Below are 15,480 nucleotides of genomic sequence, written 5' to 3'. Positions count from 1 at the left end.
AACGGACAAACGAAGCGAAGACAGAAAGTGTCCCAGTTAGCGGGGGCATTCCCAAAGCTTTGACCAGCATTACTTCACGTTCTAATAATGTTTTAAAGAGAACGTATTAATCTAACGTTCAAAGAATGTTTTAATTAAAAAAAAAAACAATTAAGGTTAGAAGTTAACTTAGATACACTGGTCAGTGTAGTTCGGGGCAGTCGTGGGCTGGACGTTAGGGAACTGGCCCTGTAACCGGAAGGTTGCTGGTTCAATCCCCAGTGCCGACAGTCCATGAGCAAGACACCTAACTCCTAACTGCTCCCCGGGTGCCGTGGATAGGGCTGCCCACCACTCCGTTTCACTTCATGGATGGGTTAAATGCAGAGGTGGAATTTCCCCGTTTGTGGGATTTAAAAAGTTTCACTTAACTTATTTTATGGGGGCAGTCGTGGGCTGGTGGCTGGGGAACTGGCCCTGTGACCGGAAGGTTGCCGGTTCGATCCCCAGCGATTGATCCATGACTGAGGTGTCCTTGAGCAAGACACCTAACCCCCAACTGCTCCCCGGGTGCCGTGGATAGGGCTGCCCACCACTCCGGGCAAGTGTGCTCACTGCCCCCTAGTGTGTGTGTTCACTAGTGTGTATGTGGAGTTTCACTTTACGGATGAGTTAAATGTGGAGGTGGAATTTCCCCGTTTGTGGGATTCTAAAAAGTATCTCTTAATCTATTCAGAGATTATTTTGCAGATTTTATCAGACGAACAGATTTTGTTACATGACAATGTTTTTAGAGAACGTTATATATTACCTCAAAAAACATCATTTTGGGGACAAAAAACTGGAAACATTAATAGAACGTGTGCAAAATATTCTTTGAGCATTTTTAGAGCAAAATATTTCTAGCTGAGATGTAAGAGTGGAATCTGTCAGTGAATATTTATGCATAAATCTGAATATCAAGCCATTTATATTAGAAAGTCTGATTTCAATCATTACTGGTGTTGTTATCCATTCATCACCCAGGCACGGTTGGCCTTAACCTAATGATGCCATTTCCATAAGATTGGCTTTCCTAAGATCTTCCATTCCACCAATTTCTAAGTTTCAGCATTACTAAATAATTTAAATGTAAACAGAGACGTTCAGAGCGGTTTGGTGTGAAACGCTCCGTTCTAGAGCTGTTCACAGTGGTGGTGATAGGAACCAGACGTCCCCCTCTAAAAGCTCAGAAAGTTCCTACATGAAGTGGTTCTGAATTCACTGCCTGATGCCCGAGACGCTGTTTTACACTCATTTTATTATTTATTTAAGGTGTACGTTCACTGGTGGTTTTGGATTCTACATTAAATGGCTATATTTGCTTTGTAGGCATTACGCCATCCTGACTCAGATCATACATTTGAAGCATCAGCACATTTTAGAAAATGATGGGATTCCCCACTTAATAGCATAATGACTCTCCAATACTGTTCCCAAATGGCAAACATGTGCATACATTTGTGAGTCTAATATGATAAATGATCAGTAAAGATGCCCTCTGGAGGAAATTTATTAGGCTCCATCCATCACACAGACACAATCTGTAATTCTATTGCAAACACTGACACTCCTAGCAGGTCCTTCCTCCAGCCTGGGTGTGTTTTTCCGCAGGTTTGGGCCTTGGCCTTGTCATGATCCCGCTGTATTTGCGGTGCATTTGTCCCCGAGCCCAATTTAGAGTCAACTCCGATCAGATCAAGGTCCGCTCTGAAGAGGAAATCCAATCTGGCCCGGCAGATTCCTTTCAGCAAATCTGACCGTGTGTTAATGTGTCACAGCGGGGGAGCAGAGTGGACGCAAGATGGGACAGGGGAGAGGAAGGAAATGGAATTCCCTCCGCCTGCCATGATCTCTACTCTGGAAATTGAAATTTTAATTCCATTAAAGGCAAAATTGTGTGGCCAGGCGCATCTGCTGCTTCTGACCGATATTGGCCAGTAAATGATGTGTCAGCCTGGTCTGCTGTTCTACACGCACACACTGGAATCAAAGCCGATTAGCTATGAAGGACCTGAACCTACATCTCTCTCTCTGCTGCTCCATGTCTTAGAAATAGTTCAGCCAAAATCCAAACGTTCAGAGTTTCACCCCTTTACGCCATCTGCTATCAGTCCAGCGCTGAAGGTTCCGGTTTAGTGGTTATTGGTTCCTCCTCAAGACTGGTATCAACAGGACCTAATGGCACTTAAAACACTCTCCAGTGTCTTTGGTAGCACCTGACGCTGAAGATATCGACAAATAAACGAATGCTTTACTTTTCCAGGTGAGGATAAAGTCACAAAATGGCATTATATCACCACCAGACGACGGGGGGCCTTCAGGGACTTCTAGACCTCTAGAGAAGACGATCGTTTCTGGGAACTAAAATAAATGCATGTCGACAGCTGCTTTCCAAAGCTTAGGCTGCAGCTGAGGTAGGGCGGGTCCTCGGTAGGACTGTCCTATCAAGATTCCTCCTTAGTGGCCTTTTGGTCACACAAATGGAACAAGGATACGTGGTGATGTCACCAAAAAGGTCCAGCCTCTTGAAATTGTGGCACGAGGGATGTGGTGTTTGTTGCTATGGTAGCTAATATGCCAACAAGCATATGTAGTGCAATAAACTATGTATACATATGATTGTTTCTACACTCACTGTCCACTCTATTAGACGCTCCTACCTCGTCGGTCCACCTTGTAGGTGTAAAGTCAGAGACGACAGCTCATCTGCTGCTGCACAGTTTGTGCTGGTCATCCTCCAGTCCTTCATCAGTGGTCACAGGACGCTGTTGGCTGGATGTTTTTGGTTGGTGGACTGTTCTCAGTCCAGCAGCGACACTGAGGTGTTTAAAATACTCCAGCAGCACTGCTGAGTCTGATCCACTTTTGCTAGCGTGAGGCACACTAAGGCCATGTTCACACAGCAGGTAAAGGTGGCTGATAAATAGCTCTGAAAGATAAACAATACTCACATTTCTACAGCTCGAAAATTGTACCCTCAAAGGTACAGCAGCGGGTTTTAAGGTCCAATGGTGGACATTACCTGAGGTTTTCCTAGTGGAAAACTTTGGATTTGTACCTTTTCATAACAAAATGCTTTAAATCAGAACAATAAAATTGGAGTCAATACAGCTCCCATATAATTTCAATGAATTCTGGTACATTTTTACATTTAGAAGACGCTCTTATCCAGAGCGACTTCCAATTTGATCGTTTTACACAGTCAGGCCAAGGTGGTGTTAGGAGTCTTGCCCAAGGACTCTTTTTGGTGTAGTGTAGGGTGTTTACCCTGGTTGGGTATTGAACCCCAGCCTGCAGTGTAGAAGGCAGAGGTGTTACCTTCTACTATTCTGTTAAAATTATTACATTTTGCAAGAGGTGCCAAAAGCACTGATACTCACTGATACTGACGGAACAGTCCCATATGCGCACTGTGAGGCTAGTAGCTGTTGTTCGCAGTAATATGTGGTAATAAGTACGTTAAAATGATCGGTACAATAAATGGTACAATTATGTTCCCTGACCAAAGATACTGGGATGTGCCCCTGAGGATACCACCCCAGTGACAACAGGGGCACTGACCCAGTGACGGTGTCATACCTTTTTTCCTGAGAGTGTATCTGTAATGATCCATAATGAATTTACTACCAATATCTGTCATTAATAAAACAAATGGAAGTGATGTGGTGAGTGAACTGGAAGGCTCTCATTCACTGCTCTTGTTTGGAGCACATGAGACACTGCTGCCACTCATCTACGATAAAACACCTTCGCTTCCTTTCGAATTCTCCCGTTCCACATTAAATGGTGCCATATTTAGGTTCTGTCACCTCAGTCGGAATTTAAGGTGGAACGGGAAAATGTGAGCTAGAAGCTACAGAAAGAGAAGCGATACTTCAGCCTCTTAAAACAGCCGAACGATGAGAGGCATTTTACAATAAGCTGCTCCACTTCTGAGGAAGAGTTTTCTGGCGGAGACGGGAGGAAAGAGTCTTGCCCAAGGACTCTTATTGGTGTAGTGTAGGGTGTTTGCCCAGGTGGGGGATTGAACCCCAGTCTACAGTGTAGAAGGCAGAGGTGTTAACCACTAATCTACACCAACCACTCAGAGAGGCTCTCAGAGGCTGCCGGTCGGATTTCTCGCTCATCCAGTAGTGTTTTTGTAGCGCTGCACTTCCACACTTCCAAGTTCCGCCCTTATCGTTCCATCAACATTATTAACATTATAAATTAAATATTTAGAAAATTTGTGAATCGATTCAGACTCATCCACGTCCACATCGCGATGCATCTAAGAATCGATGTTCATTAACCTCGTAGTTCCAGGGCTGAAACTAAAGCAACAAACGTCAGACACCAAAACATGTCTCGGCTGATCAGCTGCATTCAGATTATGGAGTAAATTATGTATAAACAGGTAATGAACTCCATCTACAATCAGAACAGGAGTGTAATACAAAACAATAGACCCCACAGGGTTATTTGCATATGCAAATCACAGGAAAGGTAATTGATATTTATTCATAATTCTTCAATCAATCATCGCTGCCTGTTTCTGCCGGATTACATATGTGATAAGGCAAACTGTCATGAAATGACAATGTAATTTCAAACAAATTTGTCAAAAGGAAGCCGACTAATTAGATTCATGAGGCAAATTACACAGCAGCAGAGTGGAAACCTCTTCATGCATTACAAATACATTCTAAACATACATAAATCACACGTTCACTTACTCATTACCACCTATTACTGCTAACAGCAGCTGTCTACTAACCTCACAGAGCACATATAGGACTGTTCTGTCAGTATCAGTGCTTTTGGCACATCCTGCATATTTAACAGAAATCAGACACAAACTATAGAGAGATCATTCTCACTGTACAGACAGACAGATCGAGAGATATATTTCTCATTATAGACAGACAGATACTGTACTTAGTAGTAACCAATGAACCTTAGACAGACTAGACTATATCACCAAAAATATTCGGTCGTCTGGTTTCACTCGCATATGAAATTGAGCACATCCCATTCTTAATCCATAGGGTTTAATATGATGTCGGCCCACCCTTTGCAGCTATAACAGCTTCAGCTCTTCTGGGAAGGCTTTCCACAAGGGTCAGGAGTGTTTATGGGAATTTTTGGCCGTTCTTCCAGAAGCACATTTGTGAGGTCAGACGCTGATGTTGGACGAGAAGGCCTGGCTCACAGTCTCCACTCTAATTCATCCCAAAGGTGTTCTATGGGGTTGAGGTCAGGACTCTGTGCAGGCCAGTCAAGTTCTTCCACACCAAACTGGCTCATCCATGTCTTTATGGACTTGCTTTGTGCACTGGTGCTCAGTCATGTTGGAGCAGGAAGGGGCCGTCCCCAAACTGTTCCCACAATGTTGGGAGCATGAAATTGTCCAAAATCTCTTGGTGCTGAAGCATTAAGAGTTCCTTTCACTGGAACTAAGGGGGCGAGCCCAACTCCTGAAAAACAGCCCCGCACCATGATCCCCCCTCCACCAAACTTTACACTGCACAATGCAGTCAGACAAGTACCGTCTCCTGGCAACCGCCAAACCCAGACTCGTCCATCGGATTTCCAGACGGAGAAGCGTGATTGGTCACTCCAGAGAATTCGTCTCCACTGCTCTAGAGTCCAGTGGCGGCGCTTTACACCACTGCACTCCACGCTTTGCATTGCGCTTGGTGATGTAAGGCTTGGATGCAGCTGCTCGGCCATGGAAACCCATTCCATGAAGCTCTCTACGCTGTTCTTGAGCTGATCTGAAGGCCACATGAAGTTTGGAGGTCTGTAGTGATTGCAACATGGATAGATAGATAAAACACTGTTTACTGTAGTCACCAATAAAGCTTATATTTCCTAATAATAACTAAATATTACACAGCAGTTATAATAATCCCACCTTTTCTAGAAGTTTCCGTTAACATTTTGGCTGTGTGGCCTTGAGGGAAATTTTTTTACAGGTTTTTAAAACCTTTACCTTCCAATCTAAACTGCAGCTCCAGCTGTGATGCAGATCCCTAAAAAGTCACAGAGAACTTCATGGAATAACATCCCACTAAAAACAGCTCAGTAAAGCGCTGCTAACCTGACGCGTCGTGACTCAGCTCTGAGCTCTGAGGAGCATTCAGTTTAGCCGAGCCAATGCAGGGTGACTGTGTGCGTCAGTTTCGCCAAATCTGAGCTGTTTACGAAAGATAAAAACTTGTGGCAGACAAAGCAGCGGATCAAAAGGCCAAAGCTGAACAATGTCTGACATTTTAACGACAGCGACCGCCACTTTAGTGCTGCACATCAGCTCCACTCACCAAAAAAAGCCGTAAATTAGGTCACTCAGGCTGTTGACCAAGTGTCGCACTTCTTATAAAACCACACAGGTGCCCTGCGGGCAGAGAGGCTTGTTTATTATTTATTACTTATTTTACGATCGTTGTTGAGTTTAACTCCATTAGGCACTGCAGTTCCTTTAGTGCAAATCAGCCAAAGAAGCATTCAACTTTAATAAGAGCACAAATGGGCTGTGAGAGGGAGGATGGCTCTCCTGATGACTCATCAAATGATCCATAGTTATGACCATATTTCATTTACCTGCTTAACTAAAAAATGACCTCCAGTTGGTGAGCAAAAAAAAACAAATTACTCAGTTAAACCGCAACGGGATCATTCACAGTAATTACTGAATAATTAGTAGAAACAGAATAAGTTATAGAACATCCTTAATAACTTTTGATGCATTGTAAATAATTCATAGCAATTACCAAATACTTTATAGTAGATGTTGAATAATTCATACCAGACTAAATAATTAGATACTGAATAATTCATAGTAGATACTGAATTATTCAAAGGAGTTACTGAATAATCAAAAGTAGATGCTGAATAATTCATAGAAGATACTGAGTAATTTGTAATAGTTGCCAAATAATTCATAGAAGATACTGAATAATCAAACTATACTGAATAATTCATAATATCTACTGAATAATTCATAGTAGATGAACAATTCTTAGAAGATACTGACTAATTCAAAGTAGTTATTGAATAATAAATAGTAGATGCTGAAAACTAAATACAATTCAATGTAGGACAAGTTGGTTCACCTGCCCACCCAGACGGTCCCAACCAACTAGATGAAAGCCCTGTTGGTGCGATCAGTCCCTGCAGTGGACTGACTTGTACCTTTGGGCCTGCTCTTAGGGCCCCAGCCCTTGGGTGCTGACCCTGCTGTCCACTGGCTACTGTCCCTGATGGTGGTCACTGAATAAAATGTCTTAAGATGAACTAGAAACGTGCAATTCCGCTTTAGGAATGGCTGCACAGCTTAAATGGTTCCCGCTTCCTACTAGGTTGTTGCCAGTTTGCCGAAGTCCACCGACACCTTAACTTCACTGCTAGCTTAAATCCACTGCTACCTTAAATACAATGTTACTTTAAATCTCCCGCTACTTCGAAAGTGTGTGTGTTTGGCATGTTGTGTGGTGTGTTCAGTGTATGTATATCATTGTGATACAAGAAAGGTACCAAAACCTTTGCACTGCATTCATTCCTATAGGGATAAATTCTGTGAAATTCCTTAGCTACATGGAAACCGTGCATCCAATCAAAAAAGCTGTATACAAGCCTGAATCACACGATCAGACTGAACAATCAGGAGCTGGAACGGTTTCTCGAAAAGAGCAGGATGAGCATCAAGCAGAAAAATAAGAATAACAGACGTGGGGAAGAATAATATGATGCTTTTCCAGTGTTTAAGGTGGCCGGTTGATCTTCACAGGAAACCCTGCTCAGGTCTGAATCAGGTGAGAAGGAAGAGTCAAAGCTTTTTATTGTAGAAGCTTCAATGTGGTTCACCAGTCACGTCTCCACGGCCCCAGAGAAGCAGTATAATATTCATAATATTTATTACGCTGCACATATGAGCCGCGACCTCGGCGGCTCTGCGCTGACCTCCGCGTTCTGCATCATTTATACGAAGGGGAAAGTGTCGAGAGCGTGACAAAGTGGAAACCTGAACTGCCGAGCTGAAAATAAACCCGAACATCAGCTGCTTCCGCGGTGAGGAGAGGACTTCGTTATGATAATATATCGACAAGAAGATCTCACTGTTTATATATGCTCTGAAACGCCTCTTCACAGGGACATGCCCTTAAAGTTGGGGACGCAGGATTTAGAAATGATGGGCTTCTTTCATTCGAAGGTTTTTTATTATTATTTGTACGATTTGTTTAGAATTTGTTCTCGAGTTTCCACTGCTTGTTTTTTTACATCAAAACTAAACATATCTGCTCAAAAAACTCTTCAGTCAATATTTTCTATCAGGTAAATAGGATGAGGTGCCTCATTGAAATAATAATAATAATATTAATAATAATAATAATAGTAACAGCAGTATTTTGAGTGGTCCTTTTAGATGAAACATTCAACAGACTCTCAGTAACATGACAAAAACATATGAGAAGTAGAATTAGGCTTTGGGTTGATCTTAAGGTCAGGATTAGGATTAGGGCGAGGGTTAAGGTTAGGATTAGGCTTTGGCTTGATCTTAAGGTTAGGGTAAGGATTAGGTTTCGGGTTGAGGTTAAGGTCAGGGATAGGATTAGGGCCAGGGTTAAGTTAGGATTAGGTTTTGGGTTGAGATTAAGGTTAGGGTTAGGATTAGAATTTAAGAAATACACACTTAAGAAATATCTTAATGTGTGGCCCAATGTTTCTTTATAGACCCAAGAATAATTTAAGAGCTCGTTGCTTGGTGAAGTGGTTCTTCATTCAGAGAATGTGTTTATGGTTCTATATGAACCCTTTTTGAAAATGGTTCTATACAGCACCAAAAAGTGTCACTCTATTGAAGTAGTAATAATAGCAGAACCCTTTTTGGTGCTATAGAAGCATATACCACACATTCTCCATCAATCCGAAGAACCACTTCACCATGCAAAGAACCATTCCGTGTAGGCCAGAGGGTTTCGGCGGCTGGTGGAAGAAGAGAACCGGGTCAGGCCGAATGATCACAGTGATGGAGCTGGAAAGAGTCGGAACAGAAGATGAAGAGACAGAATTTTCCTGCCACACATTTGGAAATCATGCTGTGTGAGTGAGTCCATGTTCCAGAGCACGGGAGACGGCGAGGAAATCACATCCGTTCTCTCATTTCATCCATCTTAAGCCACTATAATGCGTTCTCGCCCCCCACCAATCCCTCCCACCGCCTGTAATACGGTCAGCAGAGCAGTGCGCTTCAACCACACCACTCTCTCGCTGGACTTTTGTTGTTTTGAGGAAAAGAAATCTCATTTCGAGTCTCTCAGAGCCACTCAGAGCGGAGGGCTTCTCTCTATCGCGCATCATCTGCGCTGATGGAGGATTCAGTCGGGAGTAAATGGATTTTTTTCCCGTCTTTTCCTCCAATTATCTACAGTTGCAAGACGTCATGAGTGAGCGGGAGACTTTAGTTCAGATGGAATAAGAATAAGCGAATGTCACGGGGCCACCGGCAGCAGAACCGAGACAAAAGTGGGATTAACACGCAGATCGTCTCCTTTGTGCAAACTCTGAGGAGGTTTTATCTTAAACTGCCAAACTGAAGGACCTCAGAGCCGCAGCGCCCTCCAACGCCTCCAGAGCACAACACTCGTCTCCAGCTCAGCAGGAAACGTTTGAACTGCAGGGCCACGATGCGCCTCCCTGTCATTCACGAGCTACGCCGAGCCGCTACCTGCGAGACCGAGGGAGAAATCTTAAAGGCAGGGAGTCTCGAGAGTTTCCACGAGACTTGTTCTGTGTAGAGTACGGAGCCCCGCTGGTGACATCCTGTATAAACGAAATTAATGCGTGGCCACGCCTTATTAATGTGTGGAAATCAGATCCTAATACATGGCCATGACTTAATAGGGCGTGGGAACAAGATAATTAAGTAGTGGCCATGACTTAGTAAGGCGTCGGAGCTCCGTAGTAGAGAATCTACCAGATGCACAACTGAGTGAAGATGCGACTGCAGTTATTCCAGCAGAGCCAGTCAGTTTTATTAGATCAATTCAAAGTAAAAGGTCTTTGTTTTCAGTTAAATCTGTTATAAATGAGTTATTATGAGTTTTACAATCATATCTAGACATAGTGTTAAAAAAATTCTTCTGTTTATTAGTTATTAAAAAATATATATCTTTTAGGGGGGGGGGGCGGGGGGGTGCTGGAGCCTATCCCAGCTGTGCAAGTAGTTATAGGAGTTCTAAAATACTGAATAATTATAAGGTGACATTAAATATTTCATTGTTAAATATGAATAAACATCAGATTATTAAGATAATATGTCATCTTTTAGATACCAAATCTATTATATGGGGGCAGTCGTGGGCTGGAGGTTAGGGAACCGGCCTTGTGAGTGGACGGTCACCGGCTCGAGCCCCAGAGCCGACAGTGCGTGACTGAAGTGCCCTTGAGCAAGACACCTGACCCCCAACTGCTCCCCGGGCGCTGTGGATTGGGCTGCTCACCGCCCTGGGCAAGTGTGCTCACTGCCCTCTAGTGTGTGTGTGTGTTCACTATGTGGGTGTTTCACTTCACGGATGGGTCGAATGTGAAGGTCTAATTCCTCTGTTTGAACTGATCAGTTGGTCAGTAGTTTTCAATTCTATTTAATTACATATAAAACCATTTGTTATGATTTAGATATCAGTTGCATTAAAGGATAATAATAACTTTACAACTAAAGTAAAATGTAATATGATCTTTTATGAATCTGAATCAGAGTCCTTTATTGACCCCAGAGGGAAATTGCAGTTGTTACAGTTGTAACCATTTATGTAAAAGAATAAACACTTTAATAATTTAAAACAGAGAGAAATTTGCAATACATACAAAAGATTTAAGTTCTTATGAATACAGTAAAGAGGCGATGACTGTGATAATAAATATTAAACATACTGTATAAAGCAGTTCAAATGATTGTACCTCTGAGTTTTTGCACGCAATTATTATTATTATTATTATTATTATTATTATTATTACACATATGAACTGCACAGGTCGGTATTGCGTTTTGCGCAGATGATCCACACTGAGGGAATCACACACTGAGGGAGGAGTTCTAGAGTTTGATGGCCACAGGTAAGAATGACCCCCTGTGGCGCTCTGTGGTCATTTCAGTAGAGTGAGTCTTGAGCTGAATGACCTCCTGTGGCGCTCTGTGGTCATTTCAGTAGAGTCTTGAGCTGAATGAGCTCCTGTGTCTCATCACCGTGTCGTAGAGTGGGTGGGAGCCATTGTCCATAATGGCCTGCAGCTTAGACGGCGTCCTCCTCTCTGACACGGCCGTCAGCGAGTCCAGCTCCACACCCACAACATCAACGGCCTTGTGGATCAGTCTGTTGGCGTCTGCCACCCTCAGCCTGCTTCCCCAGCATGCAACAGCATAGAGGACAGCACTCGCCACCACAGACTCATAGAAGGTCCTGAGCATAGTCTGGCAGATGTTGAAGGACCTCAGGCGCCACAGAAAATAGAGACGACCTTGGCCCTTCCTGTAGAGGGCGTCAGTGTTCTTAGCCCAGTCCAGTTTATTGTCAATATACACACCCAGATATTTGTAATCCTCCACAGTGTCCACACTGACCCCCCCCGATGGACACAGGGGTGACCGGTGCCTTGTCCCTCCTCAGGTCCACCACCACCATCAGGTTCCTTTGTCTTTGTCACATTGAGCTGCAGGTGGTTCCGCTCGCACCATGCGACAAAGTCCTTCACCGTCACCCTGGACTCGTCCTCATCACCCCTGCTGATACATCCAACTATCGCAGAGTCATCAGAAAACTTCTGAAGGTGGCAAGTCTCTGTGCAGTAGCTGAAGTCCGTGGTGTAGAGGGTGAAGAGGAAGGGAGAGAGGACAGTCCCTTGTGGGACTCCAGTGTTGCTGACCACTCTGTCCGACACACAGTGCTGCAGGCGTACATACTGTGGTCTGCCAGTGAGGTAACAGCAAAATGTAGTAGTAAAATTTAAATAGTAAAATTCATATCTTTTAACTGCTCTTCATATAAGTTAAAACCATATATTACCTTTTTGCATATCAGTTATATTAGATACAATAGTTAGAAACTGATATAGAATTTTATGACAGGTAAGATCTACCTGGAAAACCAGACAGTTACAAAATAATTTATCAACACATATTAGTTATATTAGAAAATATATTATCTCTGTCCAGTGAAAACCTATTTATTGGGATTTTCACTTCATTTTCTGCATCATTTGAGCTCAGCAGCTGTCATTTCCACTGGGTGAAAATTTCATGACAACTGCACCAATAGAAATGCTCCAAAACAGCTTAGAATGAAATCCATTAACACTGAAAATAAAGAAGGATTTTGCTCTTATTATTTCAGAAATACTCGTTTTGTTTGGGGCTTTTTTGGACAGCGATACTATTTTATGTCTCAGGTAGATTACCGATACATAAATTATATTAGTCATTATACTTTAGTGCTGTAATAATAGCTACAAAATTATACAATTTACCTTCAAACGGTAATTATAATTTTATCAAGTAACACTCAATGTTATCAGTGTTGTTTAGAATAGAATAAACTGATTTCATATTTAAAAGTTTATGAACTTTTAGTAATTTACACCTCTTCCATTTAAACCTCCTGGGCACCAATGGCCATTATGTACTGAAACGCCTCTTCCTACATTTTGTTGAGTTACACTATGTTTCCAAAAGTTTTCACTCACCCATCCAAATCATTGAATTCAGGTGTTCCAATCACTTCCATGGCCACAGGTGTATAAAGCCAAGCCCCTAGGCCTGCAGACTGCTTCTACAGACATTAGTGAAAGAATGGGTCGCTCTCAGGAGCTCAGTGGATTCCAGCGTGGTACCGTGATCGGACGCCACCTGTGCAGCAAGTCCAGTCGTGAAATTTCCTCACTACTAAATATTCCACAGTCCACTGTCAGTGGGATTATAACAAAGTGGAAGTGATTGGGAACGACAGCAGCTCAGCCACGAAGTGGTCGGCCACGTAAAATGACAGAGCGGTCAGCGGATGCTGAGGGGCATAGTGCGCAGAGGTCACCGACTTTCTGCAGAGTCAATCACTACAGACCTCCAAACTTCATGTGGCCTTCAGATCAGCTCAAGAACAGCGTAGAGAGCTTCATGGAATGGGTTTCCATGGCCGAGCAGCTGCATCCAAGCCTTACATCACCAAGCGCAGTGCAAAGCGTGGAGTGCAGTCGTGTAAAGCGCCGCCACTGGACTCTAGAGCAGTGGACACGTGTTCTCTGGAGTGACCAATCACGCTTCTCCGTCTGGAAATCCGATGGACGAGTCTGGGTTTGGTGGTTGCCAGGAGACGGTACTTGTCTGACTGCATTGTGCCAAGTGTAAAGTTTGGTGGAGGGGGGATCATGGGGTGGGCTTGTTTTCAGGAGTTGGGCTCGGCCCCTTAGTTCCAGTGCAAGGAACTCTTAAAGCTCCAGCTCCAAGAGATTTTGGACAATTTCATTTTATGTTGAGAAACTTTATTCTTGTACTGTTGCCCTATTTGCCCTGCAGTCTTTCAGCCTTTTGTTGCCCCATCCCAACTTTTTTGAAACAGGTTGGCATCAAATTCAGAGTGGACATATATTTTTTTCAAAAAACAATAACATTTCTGAGTTTCAGCGTTTTATTTGTTGTACTTCTTTTCACTGAAATATAGGATTCAAATGATTTGCACATCATTGCATCTTCTTTTTATTTACATTAAGCACAGCTTCCCTACTCCTTTGGAAATGGGGTTGTATTATAAAATGACAATAATAATAAAGAGCAGTGGAATAAATGTATGCAGATGCTATTAACTCAGACCTAAAGTGCGGCGGTGCAGGTCTGCAGTACAGGAGGACTGTGAACCCTCAGTGCTGCCCCCTTCTGCACTCATAACACAAGTATGAACGCTTAGCACTCACCGCCGACCAACATGCATTCCACATTAGCGACTTTACACTGAACCTTTTTACATCTGCTTTGTTATTTTATTTATTTATTTGTTTATTTATTTCCCTCTGAGCATAACAGGAGTGGTTCACAGCTCCCCGGCCCACAGGGAAGCTCACGCTGGGCTGTGAAAACCCCATGTGCGCTGCCACATACACGCAAAGTGTGCTATTTGGTGCTTGTTATCCAGCCTACATCTCAGAGATGACAGGACTAAATGAAACGCACTGTACAGTCCCCCTGCATCAGCTGACCCAGTTATAGCTGCTACCGATCCAACAGCAGCTCTATTTACAACAAGTCCAATCTCTGGAATGAAAAACAGACATGAGTAAAGCATTCGGGTTCTTTTCTTCATGAATATGCGCACTCAAGACACTGAGTTGCCACTTTATTAGAAACCCCACCCTGCAGCTGCAGTCATTGGCCAACTATGCATGTTACCGTGCAAAAGACAGCACCTTTGATTTATTTCATTTCCAGTTAGAATGTCCAGTTAGGGCAAGTTTTCCATTTGCAACACCTGCTAGACCCCAGAACTGCCCCCCATCAGATAAACAGCACTGAAAGCTTTGATCTCTGAGGGAGAGGAGAAGATCAAGCTGCTTCAGATCTGAAAACATCCACAGGTGTTTCTGTCCATCCTTCCACTGTGAGAAGACCACTCAGCGCTGTGGGTCTGAAAGGACGTGTAGCTGATCAAGAAGAACCTCGCTGAGAAAAGGAGACGGACACAAACAAAGAAGCTGGACGATGGACTGACCGCCCCAGAGTCCAGACGTCAGCACCACTGAATGGGCTTGATTAGTTCAGAAAATCATCAGCCAGCTTCTCAGACTGAGCTTTGGAGGCGTGTCTGCAGGTTCTTTGAGGAACTGAAAGTGAGGCTCCTGAGAAGAACGGAAGCTGGAATGAAGGGAAAGAGAGACTCACTGACCCTCACAGCGGAGAGTTGATTTAGCTGCTGAGGCTTCTGCATGTTTTACTATTAAGTATGTTTTCTCTTTTTTCTGACACTGACAAAAAATGAATAACTTACACTTTATTTATACTTATTTCATTACCTGTTATGACTGGGAATTATCTAAATGGAAGTTGGTGTGATGTTTGTACAGAGCTGTGTTTCCAACTGGTTTAAGCTGGGAATTTTGTTTTCTGTTAGATCTCAAAAATGTTTAAAATGTTCTTTGAGAAGAAACAGAATTTTGTATAGTCATTCAAAAGCGGTTTAAGGAGGTTTCTAAATCAAACACACACACACACTTTGGCAGGATACACCCTGGACAGGTCGCCAGTCCATCGCAGGGCAGACAGACAGTCACTCACACACTAACTCCTTCAATGTAGCATGTCCAATTGGCCTGACTGCATGTCTTTGGACTGTGGGAGGAAACCGGAGAACCCAGAGGAAACCCACACAGACACGGGGAGAACATGCAGACTCCACACAGAGAGGACCCTGATCACCTGGCTAGGGAATCGAACCCAGGCCC

Source organism: Pygocentrus nattereri, chromosome 10, assembly GCF_015220715.1.
Source record: "Pygocentrus nattereri isolate fPygNat1 chromosome 10, fPygNat1.pri, whole genome shotgun sequence".
Classification (NCBI taxonomy): domain Eukaryota; kingdom Metazoa; phylum Chordata; class Actinopteri; order Characiformes; family Serrasalmidae; genus Pygocentrus; species Pygocentrus nattereri.
This window is presented reverse-complemented; position numbering follows the sequence as displayed.